Source organism: Oncorhynchus mykiss, chromosome 25 (genome assembly GCF_057628025.1).
Source record: "Oncorhynchus mykiss isolate SJ-2025 chromosome 25, ASM5762802v1, whole genome shotgun sequence".
Taxonomy (NCBI): domain Eukaryota; kingdom Metazoa; phylum Chordata; class Actinopteri; order Salmoniformes; family Salmonidae; genus Oncorhynchus; species Oncorhynchus mykiss.
The window spans coordinates 37,188,064-37,205,054 of record NC_143046.1 but is presented as its reverse complement, the minus strand read 5'-3'; the positions used below and the strand labels follow the sequence as shown (position 1 = coordinate 37,205,054).

At 39.6% G+C, this 16,991-nt stretch overlaps 1 protein-coding gene and 1 long non-coding RNA gene across 2 annotated transcripts in view; one reads left to right on the top strand and one right to left on the bottom strand.

The window, feature by feature from the left end:
• LOC110505113 (leucine-rich repeat and immunoglobulin-like domain-containing nogo receptor-interacting protein 2) overlaps positions 1 to 16,991 on the top strand; it is a 406,461-nt gene that overhangs the window by 60,773 nt on the left and 328,697 nt on the right. The window contains exon 2 of the mRNA XM_021584096.3: positions 13,187 to 13,264. The gene's annotated coding sequence lies outside the window, so the exon portion shown is untranslated. The remainder of the gene's footprint in view (positions 1 to 13,186; positions 13,265 to 16,991) is intronic.
• LOC149971808 (uncharacterized) overlaps positions 1 to 16,991 on the bottom strand; it is a 467,486-nt gene that overhangs the window by 150,433 nt on the left and 300,062 nt on the right. The window lies entirely within an intron of this gene.

Genomic DNA, 16,991 nt, shown 5'->3' with positions numbered 1-16,991 from the left:
CGGCTAGAGCGTTGGACTAGTAACCGAAAGGTTGCAAGTTCAAATCCCAGAGCTGACAAGGTACAAATCTGTCGTTCTGCCCCTCAATAGGCAGGTTAACCCACTGTTCCTAGGCTGTCATTGAAAATAAGATTTTGTTCTTAACTGACTTGCCTAGTTAAATAAAGGTTAAAAAAACAAAAAAACAAACAGGTTGTCATTGTTTACAATTTATTTCTACCTGATGTTGATTTGTATTGTTTGTTTACTGAACTCTAGCAACGAATACCGTCATGCAGGCTTGCTTTTGCAGTCACCGTCTTTCTTGCTTTCTTGTCTCGCTATGCCGACTGGTATTGCGGCTTTTGCGTCCCTAGTCTAAATGCAGCATAAGGAGGCCATATAAACATTGCCCAATTTTTGGTAACAGACAAAATTCCGTTAATCCTAAGTGAAAGCAGTATTATTGTGGTCTCATCCGACATACTGTACCGTGTCCAATGCATTGCTTAGCACATTTGACAACGCTTCCCTGACATTTGTGACTAACAATGTACTCTCAACTTAATTAATAATATCCTGATGTTCCATTATGGATTTGCCCTTTGGATGGGAAGCTTAATTGATGGAAAAGAAAATATCAGGATATCTATAAGCTATCAATACAGTCTTGTAGCATTATTCTCATTATAGATGCAGTGTTGACATTGTCCTGGAGAGACTTTGTTTGGCATTAGAGTCTCATTGACTTCCAGGTCCCTGGCAATAGATCTATCCTAAGGAAAAAGCAGGGAATCCAAATGAATCAATGTATTTTATGCATGACAATGGTATTCAAGACAGAGATTCTCCTGATACATGTAATTATTTAATGATAATTGTAATAAAATATACCCAAATTATTGTAAAACCCTTAGGTGGATACTACACATTAGAATCGTAGCCTTACACTGCATGTCTTATAATTACATATATTTACTTTGTTGAAATTGATTCCCCTTCAAATTAATGACTTTCGACAAGATTAAAGATTAAATATCTAAAAGGTTGAGTGTGTGTGATTAACAGCGATGAAAGAACTTTACTTTGTTCTGATCAACGAAAACAAAAGCCAGTCTATATCAAAGGAAAAGGAGGCCTACAGCCATGCCACTATTAAATGTGCTTATGATGGCAGATAACTCAGTATGCGGTATACTCAGTGGAGTCTGTTCCAGGATATGGCCCCACCAACTTCCCCCTGCTGTACCCCTGACAATACCCATACTAACTTCCTCCTTCACATGCAGGGAAATGGCCTGGTTCTTCAATTATTCACAAATACACTTATCCTGTACAATAGGATCTCATTAAACTTATAGAACAAAAACACAACATTAAGGCAGATGTTTAGGTTCTCGTTGTAGGTGCATATGAGATATTGTACTGGGTGCTAGGGAAGTAGTTATGTGGAACTGAAAACAGACTATATTAAATGAAAGTCTCTATGTAAATGTGCAAGTTGAACGGAGGAGACAGTAGTCTTAAAATGTATTGATGCTCAGTCACTGAAAAGATTTATGAGTTTCGTTCCTTTATTTTCATCCCTTTAGAGTATTGATTTATGGCCGGTATAAAACACCATATCCAGTGGTGTCACATCAAAATGCCACTATGTGCTCTAGTTGACAGATTACAGGTGTGGCAATGTTTGGACACACACACACATGAGGATTGTGTGCTGTTTTTGAACTACGATTGGTTACTGTATATGCAAAAACATCACCAAATTCGTTTTTTTCGTTTTTTTTTTTTTTTACTTTCTTTTACACTACATGCTCCAAGCTCACCTTGTTCATTCAAGTGCATTCGGAATGTCTCAATGTGTCATTTTTTTTTTTTTTAAACAGCCATCATTGTATTAAATCCCCACTAGACACAGACTGGTTGAATCAATGTTGTTTCCAAATCATGTCAATGAAATTACGTTGAAACAACGTGGAATGGATATTGAATTGATGTCTGTGCCCAGTGGGATGTGCTTGTTATAGCATATATCAACTGAAATAAGCTAACAAAATGATGGGAGTCTACTTTAAAAACAGTGCCAGTTGTCAGTGTCTTATCTATTTGTCCCCTTGTCTACATGGAACACCATCCAGAAACACTGTTTTTCATTGTAACCCTCACTTGACCTCATCAATGTGTGAAATACAAAGTTCACTATGAAATGAATTGACTCTGCACTATATTTGAGACATATTCTACAGTACTTATCACAGATAATAGGCACCACTAGCGAGAGTGATGGATTGCCTGGGCATTATAAAAAGTCTGCAACTCCAACAAAACTAATTAAAATGACAGAACTTCACAGCAGTGAATGAGAAATGGAGTCGTTTACGGCACAGGCTCTGAGTAGACTTAGCTCTTGAACAGCTCCACAGATATGTGTGTATTAATATTTTTACGCCGGTATTGCCTCTCGTCCTCAGTTCTTCTCAAATCATAGCTCAGTGAATCTATGGAGGCCTCAGGCACTTCAATACATACCGCCTCTGACAGAGTGTACAGAAAATGAAAGTACAATTTTAATTGCAAACATTGCAAATGGCTCCGCTTCCCGGTCCAGTGGTAGCACATTAGCATGTAAAGAGGATCATAGATGATCCCATCGAAGCAGACGGAAAAAGACAACCTCTCATTCATGCTCACTAAATTGCGTCTTTGCTATCATTATCAAAGTTATTTTTGCCGTTGATCTGTTTCTACACTTGAGGGAGATTGCAAGGGTGAAATCCATAATTTAGCATGAATCCCTTTATTTTCTATATAATATTTGGTGGTTGCCTCATTGAAATTGAGAGGGAAGTATTCACATTGCATTTTGTACACAAAGCTCTTCTAGAATTGAAACAGCATGGTTTCTGCTATACATCAATTTACATCATGTGAAATAATTATCAATAAAATATTTGATAATTCCAAATGGAATTGTACAGACGTACATACACTACCCTATGTATTTATTTGGACAGTGGAGCCAAAATGTCTATACACTTCAGCATTTTGGATTTGTGATCAAATGTTTCATATGAGGCGACAGTACAGCATGTCACCTTTTATTTGAGGGTATTTTCATACTTACCGTTTAGAAATGAAAGCACCTTATGTATCTAGTCCCCCATTTGAAGATTCTTTTCCACTGACAACTTCACTAATGGTGTATTATACTAGTCAAAAGTTTAGTTTTTGGTTCCATATTCCTAGCACACAATGACTACATCAAGATTGTGACTCTACAAACTTGGTGGAAGCATTTGCAATTTGTTTTGGTTTTGTTTCAGATTATGTTTTTCACAATAGGAATGGAATGGCGAATAAGGTATTGTGTCAATTTGCAGTCACTTTTATTGTAAATAAGATGTTTTCTGAACAGTGTGGATGTTACCATTATTATGGATAATCATGAACGAATCATGAATATTGATGAGTGAGAAAGTTACAGTCTAACAAAGATCATAACCCCCCCCCCCAAAAAAATGCTAACCTCTTTCCACCAATGTCTCTTGATTCAGGCATTGTCCTGTGTCAATGTATGAAAGCTCTGCAACTGTACCTTTCCTTGCCACCACATTCATAGCATTAACGGAATCTGATGTTCTTTTGGACTCTTATTATATGGCCTACATTCTGTCTCAGAAGACGTGGAGCATGATAAAATGTGCCACGGATTCCCAGATGGGAAATGTGACACTGTTTACAAAACCACTCCCGATAATTTATTGAAAAACAGCAGAGATCTCAATTTAAGTTGTCTTCTCCCTGCTAAATCAATTGAAGCTGCCTCCTGTATTGAACCGAATAGCCAAGATATTGTATCATAAGTTTGAAGAAAAGTGTGTATGGCAGATTGTAGCTAGCAGAAAGTGCACTGTAGCTCCATTTTCTTGCATGCTTAACTTTCTGTGTTACACAACTGAACATTCAACTGAACCTCAACCGTGCCATATCTTCATTAACAGAAAGGGCCTGCAAGAAGGAGGCATTGATGTCTGTAGAAACTGCATTGCAATGTCTGTCAGGATTCACAGACTGTTCCAGATGTTGAACTACAGTATGTGACACTAATGCTAACTGAGGCCCTCATACTGTCTCTTGTATACATTCTGGTGGTGACTGCGTCTCCCAAAGGTGAAACTAGCTCTTCTCAGACACACTGGCTTTCAGCTCCATAAATCATTTACTGGCCTTTGGGAAATCCTGAGAAAGTATTAAGAGCAAGACTATCAGACAGCTTCAAAAGGCTCTCGAAGCTCATGTGAGATGGACTTCAATGATTGAGTATTGACTTATTTTTGATTGGGGAGAAGAAGAAAGAAAAAACTTGGCGGCTGGATGCAACCAAGATGACAAAAACAAACTTGAGCGTTAAGTTAGCTCTTAGCCCCGCAGCTACATCAAGGCTACATCGAATACCTCACAGGAAGCCAGTGTGATGAATGTTAGGAGCCTTTTGAAGGCCAGTCCAAAGGCACACCGTCTGAAGTGTTTATTTACCCTTATGATGTGAAAATGTTAAGCCTATTCTCCCCTCCAATGCAGAAAACTCCTTCATTATGAATAAGCATTATCCATGATAAATTACCAATATCTTGTTGAACATGCAGCCTAACAACCACATTGTCTTTAATGGACTATGAGGCGTTGTGTTTTCTTCTGTAGCAACAAAGTTTTCTTCACAACAAATAAACTCCAAAATAGAGTACTATTATGCTTTCATCTGGACCTTTAACCCTAACCTATCCACTATAATTTACCTTGCAAGGCGAAGATGCCGCTCTGGCATAGCTCATATTCTTTGAGGCTCGCAAGCCTCTTCAACGATGAGAAGGTCATATCATAGAGAAAAGAGCTGAAAATACATTCAAAACGACAAAACAGAAAACTGCACAAAAACAACGCAATGCTTCTGTATCGAGCAGTCTGGCTGAATCTGTGGAACAAGAACGCACAATCACATGGGGAGAGGACGAGCAAAACACAATGAGATTTGATGAGCGAGAGAGCAACACAAAGAGAGAACAAGGGGAGTGAAATACAGATAGGGGGAGGAGGGAAAGAAGGGAAGTGGATGGAGGTAAGGCATGCAGTGCCAGAAACGGCAAAGCAGTGCAAAGCTGCTTGGCGTGAGTTAGAAGATGGTGCCTTTGGGGGTGTGAAAACACACCGGGAGACTCGCAAGCTGATTAGCACGCTTGGGGAAAGCCTTTTTGGGGCTGGAATTGCTAGGGGGAAAGAGTATTTTCCTCCCAACCATCAAGCATACTTTACCCCAGAGTTAAGCCTGTGTATTTTCAATGAGCAATCCTTTTCAATTGACCCCCACTTCAAGTGTTGTATTGGATGGGTCTTTGTGAGACACAGAGTAGGTGAACGGATAATCTCTGCATGTGTGGATGAGGTGTGATCGTGTGGGGGTGCTTTGCTGGTGACACTGTCAGTGATTTATTTAGAATTCAAGGCAAACTTAACATGGCTACCACAGCATTCTGCAGCAATATTCCATCCCATCTAGTTTGCGCTTAGTGGGACTATTGTTTGCTTTTCGAACAGGACAATGACCCAATGCACACCTTCAGGCTCTGTAAGGGCTACTTGACCAAGAAGGAGAGTGATGGAGTGCTGCATCAGGTGACTTGGCCTCCACAATCAGCCGACTTCAACCAAATTGAGATGGTTTGGGATGAGTTGGACCGCAGAGTGAAGGAAAAGCACCCAACAAGTGCTCAGTATATGTGGGAAGTCATTCAATACTGTTGGAAAAACATTCCTCATGAATCTGGTTGAGAGAATGCCAAGTGTGCCAAACTGTCATCAAGGCAAACTTTGACTACATCGAATCAAAAATAATTGTTTAACGCTTTTTTTGTTACTACGTTATTCCATATATGTTATTTTTGATGTCTTCACTATTATTCTACAATGTAGAAAATGGTAAAAATAAAGAAAAACCCTTGAATGAGTAGCTGTGTTCAAACTTTTGACTGAGACTGTACATATATATATATATGTGTATATATAGTTTAGAAACCATTGGTCTAGCAGTCTAGGCCGCTGCCTCTGGTGCATATATATTATTTCTGCACACTCTCATCTATATCTCTCTCTATCCAATAAACATACAGACTTAAAAAATAATATATATATACTTTTTTTAATGTATTGGGCTATGCTCTTTTGTGGCTGAATTTATATGTGTAACGGTTTTCTTTAGGCGAAGTAGAGTCGGACCAAAATGCAGCGTGGTTGTTATTCATGTTTTTTTAATGAAGGAAAACTATACATGAATAAACTACAAAACAATGAAATGTGAAAACCTAAACAGTCCTATCTGGTGCAAACACAGAGACAGGAACAATCACCCACAAACACACAGTGAAACCCAGGCTACCTAAATATGGTTCCCAATCAGAGACAATGACTAACACCTGCCTCTGATTGAGAACCATATCAGGCCAGACATAGAAATAGACAAACAAGACATCCAACATAGAATGCCCACCCAGCTCACATCCTGACCAACACTAAAACAAGGAAAACACACACGAACGATGGTCAGAACGTGACAATATGTAGATGGTATCCAAATCGATAGAGTACAGCAAGTATGGAATCAGTTAACATTATGGTCGATTAAAAATGCAGTATTTGATGGGAAAATCCAACAACCTTGTTGTTGCAAGCATCACAGTCCAGCCATCTGAGCTCCCTGAACCACCAACCTCCTCCTCAGCCAAATGAAAGCCTCACAATCTGGGCCACTACCAGGGGAAGACAGGGGCGAACTCTCTCCACTGAGCTTTCTCCACAGAGGGACAGAGTCAGTGAAGAGTGAAGATCTCAATCTTAGGGCACTGCCATTACAGTGTCAGTCTGGCAGCCTGGTGTGTGTGTGTGTGTGTGTGTTCGTATATTTGTGTGTGTGTGTTGGGTTTCATGTTAGACTAGTGAGTAATGCTGACCTTGGTTTACCTCTCAGGATTCCATTTTGGACGTCCGCCTACCCCCAACCATTGCAGACTCCCACCTTCCCCTCATCCATCCTTCCCTTCCTCCCTTTATCTATCCCCCTTTCTTGGGGATGAGAGTGGGGCCAGACTAAGCCAACGGCTGTGGTAAAGAAGTCAGGCATCTTTGTGTCCCTCCACCTGTGCCAAGCCACAGTAGTCTGCAGGCTCTAACCTCTGCACGCTACCATTTTAAAGGCGTAGGGATACGCTACCAACTACTACATCCAGTCATTAAAAGGCTTGTGCCAGAAAGCCTCTGCTCTATTTGACTTTCCCTGTCATACGAATTTCTGCTGGCTCGTAACTTTCCTGGCAACAGTGAAAGCAAGCTAATTTTAATGCATGCGACTGTCAAAAAGATTCCCCATTTTATATTTTCAGTGAGAGGTTATTGTGCTTTTCCCTTCATTTCAGACGCAACATGATAAAACATAAGAGACGTGCTTATGTCGGGGTGGGAAAAAGCTGCCAAGTACGATACAAAAAAGAGGAGATCAATGGCGATATCACTGTCAGATATTCAAAACAGTTTACCATTAATGAGAGCACGGCGCTCTACGACTTTGCCACCATAATAACATTTGCTGTGAAGGAAATGACAAGGTAACATCTAGAGTTGCTAGATGCAGGAGAATTGCCAGTAGATAATATATTCTAGCTAGTTTCCAAAACACAGATTAAGCCCAGATGCCTGGACTTCTCAGCCCATATGCTTTTCAGTCCACGATTAGGCTTAATATGGGTCAGGGTTAATATGGGTCTATGGGGGTAACGTTACTAAACCAGTTCAGATGAAGTGTCAACTTCAAATCACATTGAAAAATCTCCAGCACAATAACAGTGTGTCATAAATTGAATTACCACAACAATTCATTGAAAAACGTTAGAATGACAAACCAAATAAATATGTAGGCTACAGCAGCCTAGAGGTAGGCAAATTGTGTTTTTCCCCCTGTCGTCTCTCTGGCGGTGGCGAGAATGATTAAGAACTGTAGGCTACATGTGTGCACTGCGGAGGCCCGTTGGATGCTTGACAAAAAATTCCCTTTTTGCCTTGATGTTCATAAAACTCCACCAACCCCATCTTGCGCTGTGGAACCCAATATGATACAGTGCCTTGCGAAAGTATTCGGCCCCCTTGAACTTTGCAACCTTTTGCCACAGGCTTCAAACATAAAGATATAAAACTGTATTTTTTTGTGAAGAATCAACAACAAGTGGGACACAATTATGAAGTGGAACGACATTTATTGGATATTTCAAACTTTTTTAACAAATCAAAAACTGAACAATTGGGCGTGCAAAATTATTCAGCCCCTTTACTTTCAGTGCAGCAAACTCTCTCCAGAAGTTCAGTGAGGATCTCTGAATGATCCAATGTTGACCTAAATGACTAATGATGATAAATACAATCCACCTGTGTGTAATCAAGTCTCCGTATAAATGCACCTGCACTGTGATAGTCTCAGAGGTCCGTTAAAAGCGCAGAGAGCATCATGAAGAACAAGGAACACACCAGGCAGGTCCGAGATACTGTTGTGAAGAAGTTTAAAGCCGGATTTGGATACAAAAAGTTTTCCCAAGCTTTAAACATCCCAAGGAGCACTGTGCAAGCGATAATATTGAAATGGAAGGAGTATCAGACCACTGCAAATCTACCAAGACCTGGCCGTCCCTCTAAACTTTCAGCTCATACAAGGAGAAGACTGATCAGAGATGCAGCCAAGAGGCCCATGGTCACTCTGGATGAACTGCAGAGATCTACAGCTGAGGTGGGAGACTCTGTCCATAGGACAACAATCAGTCGTATATTGCACAAATCTGGCCTTTATGGAAGTGGCAAGAAGAAAGCCATTTCTTAAAGATATCCATAAAAAGTGTTGGTTAAAGTTTGCCACAAGCCACCTGGGAGACACACCAAACATGTGGAAGAAGGTGCTCTGGTCAGATGAAACCAAAATTGAACTTTTTGGCAACAATGCAAAACGTTATGTTTGGCGTAAAAGCAAAACAGCTCAACACCCTGAACACACCATCCCCACTGTCATGGTGGTGGCAGCATCATGGTTTGGGCTTGCTTTTCTTCAGCAGGGACAGGGAAGATGGTTAAAATTGATGGGAAGATGGATGGAGCCAAATACAGGACCATTCTGGAAGAAAACCTGATGGAGTCTGCAAAAGACCTGAGACTGGGACGGAGATTTGTCTTCCAACAAGACAATGATCCAAAACATAAAGCAAAGTCTCTCGATGTGCAAAACTGATAGAGACATACCCCTAGCGACTTACAGCTGTAATCGCAGAAAAAGGTGGCGCTACAAAGTATTAACCTAAGGGGGCTGAATAATTTTGCACGCCCAATTTTTCAGTTTTTGATTTGTTAAAAAAGTTTGAAATATCCAATAAATGTCGTTCTACTTCATGATTGTGTCCCACTTGTTGTTGATTCTTCACAAAAAAATACAGTTTTATATCTTTATGTTTGAAGCCTGAAATGTGGCAAAAGGTCGCAAAGTTCAAGGGGGCCGAATACTTTCGCAAGGCACTGTATGTGACCACCTGGTTACTGCAAAACTATTCTGCCGAGGACACCAAAACCAGAGTGTCCACCACAAAGCCCAAGAGCCTGACCGTCTCTAGAAGTTGCTATAGCCCTGCTTTGGATATTTAGAATATATTGGCCATTGGCCATATAGAATATATTGGCCCCAAACGTCAGTGTTTCCATTCAAATGGTACCAAGAATATATATATCCCGGCTTCTGGGCCTGAGTAACAGGCAGTTTACTTTGGGAACGTCATTTATCCGAACTTCCGAACACTGTCCCCTAGCCCTAAGAGGTTTTAAGGAGCCTTTTGGTCCTAGACTTGGCACTCCGGTACTGCTTGCCATGCGGTAGCAGAGAGAACAGTCTATGACCTGTGTGACTGGAGTCTTTGACCATTTTTTGGGCCTTACTTTGACACAGCCTAGTATATAGGTCCTGGATGTCAGGAAGCTTGGCCCCAGTGATGTATTGAAAGCTTGATTTCATGGCTATTTTAAAACAAATTTCCTGCAATTTTACTTAGTAATGATTTATGTTCAATACTTGGTCAATTGATTTGATGATTAAATCTAAGCAAGTAAATTATATGAATTGATAGTTCCCCTATCTGTTTTATTTTATTCTGTAATGGGCTCGCAAGTGGAGCAGTGGTCTAAGGCACTGCATCTTAGTGCTAGAGGAGTCACTAAAGACACCCTGGTTTGATTCCAGGCTGTATCACAACTGGCCGTGATTGGGAGTCCAATAGAGCGGCGCACAATTGGCCCGGTGTCGTCTGGGTTGGCATTCATTGTAAATAAGAATTTGTTGTTAACTGAATTGCCAAGTTAAATAAAGGTTAAATAAAAAATAGGGTATATTGTAACCATGTGTGTAAGCAAATCAAAGTTGATTTAGCGTTATCCTTTAAAAAACATCAATGGGTGTTCCAATCATTTAAAATAACATTCCTTAAATCTGTTTCTTATTTCTAATAGTCCTACTCATCACTATAATATTTAGAAATAGAAAATGACCAGTTCTCACAATGGTGCTTGTTTAGTAAAGTTAGATCAAAACTGAATCAATATCTTGTAAGATCACAAAGCAATTAATTTGTATTTTGCATAACATAACCAAATATAATGTCCTAGCATAGCAGGCCTATAACTTTACTGTTACACCAAAAACACCTGCTAATTTCCAATGCAATTTTAGGATAGTTAGCTGAAATTGAAAAGCCAACAGAAAATCACATGCGCCAAAGCTCAACAGAGCCTCTAGGCAGGATATACAGTGCATTTGGAAAGTATTCAGACCCCTTCCCTTTTCCACATGTTGTTACGTTACAGCCTTATTCTAAAATTGATTAAATCCATTTTTTCCCTCATCAATCTACACACAATACCCCATAATGACAAAGTGAAAACAGGTTTTTAGACTTAAAAAAAAAAATGTATTAATATTTAAAAAGAGTAATACCTTATTTACTTAGGTATTGAGCCCCTTTTCTATTGAGCTCAGGTGCATCCTGTTTCCATTGATCATCCTAGAGATGTTTCTACAACTTGATTGGAGCCCACCTATGGTAAATTCAATTGATTGGACATGATAAGGAAAAGCACACACCTGTCCATATAAGGTCCCACAGTTGACAGTGCATGTCAGAGCAAAAACCAAGCCATGAGGTCAAAGAAATGGACCGTAGAGCTCAGAGACAGGATGGTGTAGAAGCACAGATTTGGGGAAGGGTACCAAAAAAATGTCTACAGCATTGAAGGTCCCTAGGAACACAGTGGCCTCCATCTTTCTTAAATGGAAGAAGTTTGCAACCATCAAACCACTTCCTAGTGTTGGCTGCCCGGTCAAACTGAGCAATCGGGGGAGAAGTGCATTGGTCAGTGAGGTGACCAAGAACCGGATGGTCACTCTGACAGAGCTTCAGAGTTCTTCTGTGGAGATTGTAGAACCTTCCAGAAGGACAACCATTTCTGCAGCATTCCACCAATCAGGCCTTTATGGTAGAGTGGCCGGACGGATGTCACACCTCAGTAAAAGGAACATGACAGCCTGTGTAAAACAAGATTATATGGCCTGATGAAACCAAGATTGGCCTGAATTCCAAGAGTAATGTCTGGAGGAAACCTGGCACCATCCCTACAGTGAAGCATGGTGGTGGCAGCATCATGCTGTGGGAATCTTTTTCAGTGACAGGGACTGGGAAACTAGTCAGGAGTACAGAGAGATCCTTGATGAAAGCATGCTCCAGAGCGCTCAGGACCTCAGGCCAGTGCGATGGTTCACGCTCCCCATCCAACCTGACAGAGGTTGAGATGATCTGCAGGGAAGAATTCCAAATAGAGAAACTTTCCAATACAGGTGTGCCAAGCTTGTAGCGTAATTCCCAAGAAGACTGAAGGCTGTAATCGCAGCCAAAGGTGCTTCTGAGTAAAGGGTCTGAAATCTTACTGTATGTAAATATGATGTTTCAGATTTTTTTTAATACATTTGCCGAAATTTAAACAAAAACTGTTTTTGCTTTGTCATTATGGGGTATTGTGTGTAGATTGATGAGGGGGGGGGACTATTTAATCAATTTTAGAATAAGGCTGTAACGTTAAAAAAAAATGTAGAAAAAGTCAGAGGGGTCTGATCACTTTCCAAATGTAGTGTATGCTTTGATTGAAACAAAATACGAGAAAGGCTAATAGTTTGTTAACACCATCTGCACTCATTTGCTCACGAAACAGTAATTCAAGAAGATCGATCAAAATGCATAGGCTATTCCCATGAAACTGATTGAGATCAATCAAATGATTGGCATGCAGATGTTTCACCAGTAAAACGTGAATCATTATCATTCCCTATTGCCAGTGATGGCCTATTTTGAAATTAGGTATGCCTAATTTGGTGTTATGAGGGTATTAAAAATACAACATTTTCTTGAGACAATATGTGTGGGCATAGGCAGATGTTGCAATTGGAGGATGCATTTGATGCCTATTCTATACAGGGCTCTCCAATCCTGTTCCTGTAGAGCTACCATCCTGTAGTTTTTCATTCCAACCTTAACCTAGCAAACCTTATATCTAATAATTAGCTGGTTTATAAAACAAATCAGATTCGTTACAACTGGGGTTGGAGTGAAACCCTACAGGGTGGTAGCGCTCTAGCAAAAGGGTTGGAGAGCTCTGTAATGAGAGGCTATTCAATAGGCTACATCTGTCGGTACACACTTTGATTGTGGAAATGATGATGTCAATAAAAAAAAATAGCAGTACTACACCACTGGTGGAACCAAAAGTATCTAATTTTTGGTTTGAAATTGATCTCTTTTAAACCTCCTAAATGAACCTGTTTGTTTCATACTAATTCTGCTATTTAGTTCACTTCATTGCAAACTCTGCAGGAGGCTCCTCTTTACATTGTTCACATCACATTCTCCGTCTTTTAAGGAATAATGGTTTTCGAGAGAAGTTGCTAGATAGTGGCTAGACACTGTTGGAATGACTTAGTGACCATTGGGCTGACAGGCTAAATCTCTGTGAAGCTCTGCGTCCAAAATCCTAACCGTTAACGATATCCTGATGCTAACTCTGCCCTTCTCTCTCTCTCACTGCCTTTCAGACTGACTGTTCCATGGCCCCTCATCTTCTGTCTTCTTAGCCGGAAAAGAACCATGTAGTCTGAACATCTTCTGATATGGTAAGTTGCTACAGTTTGTCAGTGTAATGGAGGCCGAAATGTAAGGGCTAAAGCGGCAGAATTCATGCTAGGATAACGTATTACATATTTTGATAGCCACGTTTGCTCTGACTATTCATCCTTAGCTTCATGACCCTACAAAAAAAAGAAAAGTTTAATCATAGACGATGTACATTATTGGCCATGGCCACTGAATATTATTTTAAACAGAGAAATTTTTTTTTTTTTTCACTTGGTATCAACGATTAAGGGGGAGGACGCGTGATATAGTCAACGTCGAATTAAAAGCAACTTCAATCAGTTTTGGAACTGTGACATGGAGAAAAGTACCACTGCCTTCCCTGTTTGAGCTCAGTCTGGATCAGTCTGTCTGATCTGGGCTTGGTACTTGTACACAGACGCATCACACGGGAAGAAAAGGGAAAAGCAGTGGGTGGCTTTCCAAAATGTGCAAGTGTGTTCTTCACAGATTCAAATACTAATACATGTATATGCATTCTAACAGTGGAAGCACTTTAAAAAAATTACACAGCCTTGACATCCACATGTCAAATTTGCATTATCAAGAGATCAGATGAAAACAAAGGAAAAGACTGAAATTCAATGTACAGTAGAGCCCGCAATGCAATACATTTGAAAGACTGAACTACAACGAAATCCAATGCATTTGAGGAACTGAAATGCAATGCATCTCTTTAAAGCCATCGAGCCCTAGGTTATCAATTTGTATACAACATGCAAAAATAAGGCACAAATGCAATGGCATGCATCGTGTTATGTTTGTTACCATATTCAGCCATTGACAATTTTCATGATTTGAAAGAAGAGGTCATCAACATAAAAGGTTTCAAATGTTTTTCATATGATTATCACTGACAGTTTCAGCATTAGTATGTCTTCAATGTCAATTGTCAGTATAAATGATTTGATTGTAGCAATACTGGGTTACATCAATGACACATATAACAAATAATATCAGATATGATCAGTGTTCCCGGGAAAATAGCACACAGTGGATTTGTCATTCTACTGCAGTAGTCTTAAAACGGAGGCAGAATAATTCATTGCTGGAGGGCTTAAGCATCAGGACACAGCGGTGACTCTAGGTGAATAGGGCCCCAGGGCCCTTCTTTTTTTTTATTACTCAAACCCAATACAAATCCTCCCATTATGTGCAACAAGATAACAGCTGACCAGAGGCCTGTGCCAATCAGGCTGCCCAATCCCACCCATTCTATGTTCCCAAATTGTAATGGGAATGGTAGGACATTGCACATTGGAACAGAGACTCTGGCACAGCACAGAGCCAATTATTTCTATAGCCAGAGCTAAACTCTTTCTTGTTCTATGTTTATATTGGCGTCAAAGAGTAAGAAAGCCACTGATTATACAATAATAATACTGTGGTTTCTTTACACGGATGACTGCATTATGCAGGGGTGTTTTTACATTAGGCACAGGCAACAAAACCTGGAATAATAAACCAGTTGGTGCTCTGAAGCACTGTTTTAATTGCATTGCTCTACCTCCTTATAAAATAGGAAAAATAACTCTGCAAAGAGAGTTTGTCACAAAACTGAATTCCCTGAATCAATGTTACAGGCTCAGTGCTATAAATCCATCGATGACAGTAAACATGACGTACATGCACCAACAGTAATTCTTGTTTACTTATTTTCTATGTTTTTAACAAAAAGATATCTGTAGTCATATGAAGTTTGCTTTCTGAAATACAAATGGATGTGCCCTGTAAAAGATGAATGACTAAAATTGGAGCATGGGTCTCCTTTGATGAAGTCAATGGCAAATACATATTTTTTGAGGAAAACACAATGTTTCCTCGGATAAAATTCTACATCCACTCTGTTGTTTGAAATATAACAGTGTCTGGTTTGCTTTCGGGGAACAACTATACAATAAGACAACCGCATTGCTTGAGTGTATACTATGCCTACGGAGTATGCATATCCTAAACCCCAACATAGATATTTATCTGCCACGGTAAACTGCTAATCACATATTTGTAAATATTCCTTCATCATCTTTTTTTATTTTGTGAAGGAATGTGGTAAGGCGACAGCAACACCATTGGTAATCAGCAGGCGTACTCCTGTTTGAAAACAAGATAAAGCCTTTGAGGAGACCGTTGAATACGACAATAATCACAAAAGGACGGGCGGCCCTGCCGCAGCTTAACCTCAACATTATGGCAAATGCTGCTGGGAAATCTCCCCCTTAATGCCCCTCTCTAGCATCCTCCTCTTGTGGAGATGGAAGCTTGGAAGCTCTGGTAAAAAAAAAAAAGAAGAAGCTTCTTACTACCTTAGAAGACCCTGAAAACCTCTACAGTTTTGTCTGAGCCTCTCTGAGTCGAATAAGCAAATATAGCAGCTCACGCTATATACCAATGAGCAATATTCAATGGGGTATTATTATATCACAGTCAGACAGCTTTGCCTATTATTAGTAATATGGTTATTAGAATATCATATTTGTGGCACTCTGCAGTAGATAGTAATTTCTATTAATTTTACCTGAGTCTATTTACATGCAATATTACAGGAAATGCACATCTCCTGCCATCACAAGAAAGAAAACTATTGTTAATAATGTATTACATTTCTGTAGCACTTTTCATAGAATCTCAAAGTGCTTTAAGAGCAAAAGAACAAACAAGCAATATATCATGACAGGCCAACCAATAGAGGCCAAGTCTATGAAAGCTGTTAATCTCACTTTTACAGTATGTCAGTAAACAATTCTACTAAATCCACTGCCTTTGGATTGTTTGCTTTTCTCTTAGCGGGCTTCCTAGTGTTGCTACTTTTCTTGGTAGCATCAGTTATTCGATGTTTATTTGTTTCTCTGAGCAAATTGATGTCAACTGTCCACTATCAATTAATTCATCCTGACAATAGGTTGCGGTGAGCAACTAATGACACCAAATATAGAAACTGCCAAAAAACTATTGAAAGTCAAGTCCTGTACTGTTTGAATAAGACATATATTATAATTCCTTAAAATGAATATTGACTCAAGAGCAGGGCCATCTGGCTTGTCTTTTTTTGTACCATAATCTTTGAAATGCAAGAGAAAGGCCATAATGTATTATTCATCCCAGGCGGAATTTACATTTTGGCCACTAGATGGCAGCAGTGCATGTGCACAGTTTTAGACTGATCCAATGAACTATTGCATTTATGTTCAAAATGTTGTATCAAGACTGCCCGAATGTGCCTAATTGGTTTATTAATATATTTCCAAGTTCATAACTGTTCACTCTCCTTAAACAATAGCATGGCATTATTTCACTGTAATAGCTACAGTTACTTGGACAGTGCAGTTAGATTAACAAGAATTTAAGCTTTCTGCCTATATCAGACATGTCTATGTCTTGGGAAATGTTGATGTTACTTACAACCTCATGCTAATTAAATTAGCCTACATTAGCTCAACCATCCCGCGGGGGATCCAGCGATCCTGTAGAGGTTTTAAATTATACTTATCTAAGTATTATGGATTTCCTGAAAATAAAATAAAGTGTTTCATATCACAGCACACATGTTTTTCATTGAAGATCTTAATTAGATATACAATGGTAGCCAATAGTCAGGTATCTCAGTATAGCGCCTATCAACAACTGTTGTCTGAATAGACATTGACAACTATGTTCAACTCTTTACTGTTGGAAAAGTGACCCATGTGATTGAAATGAGTAGTCAATACC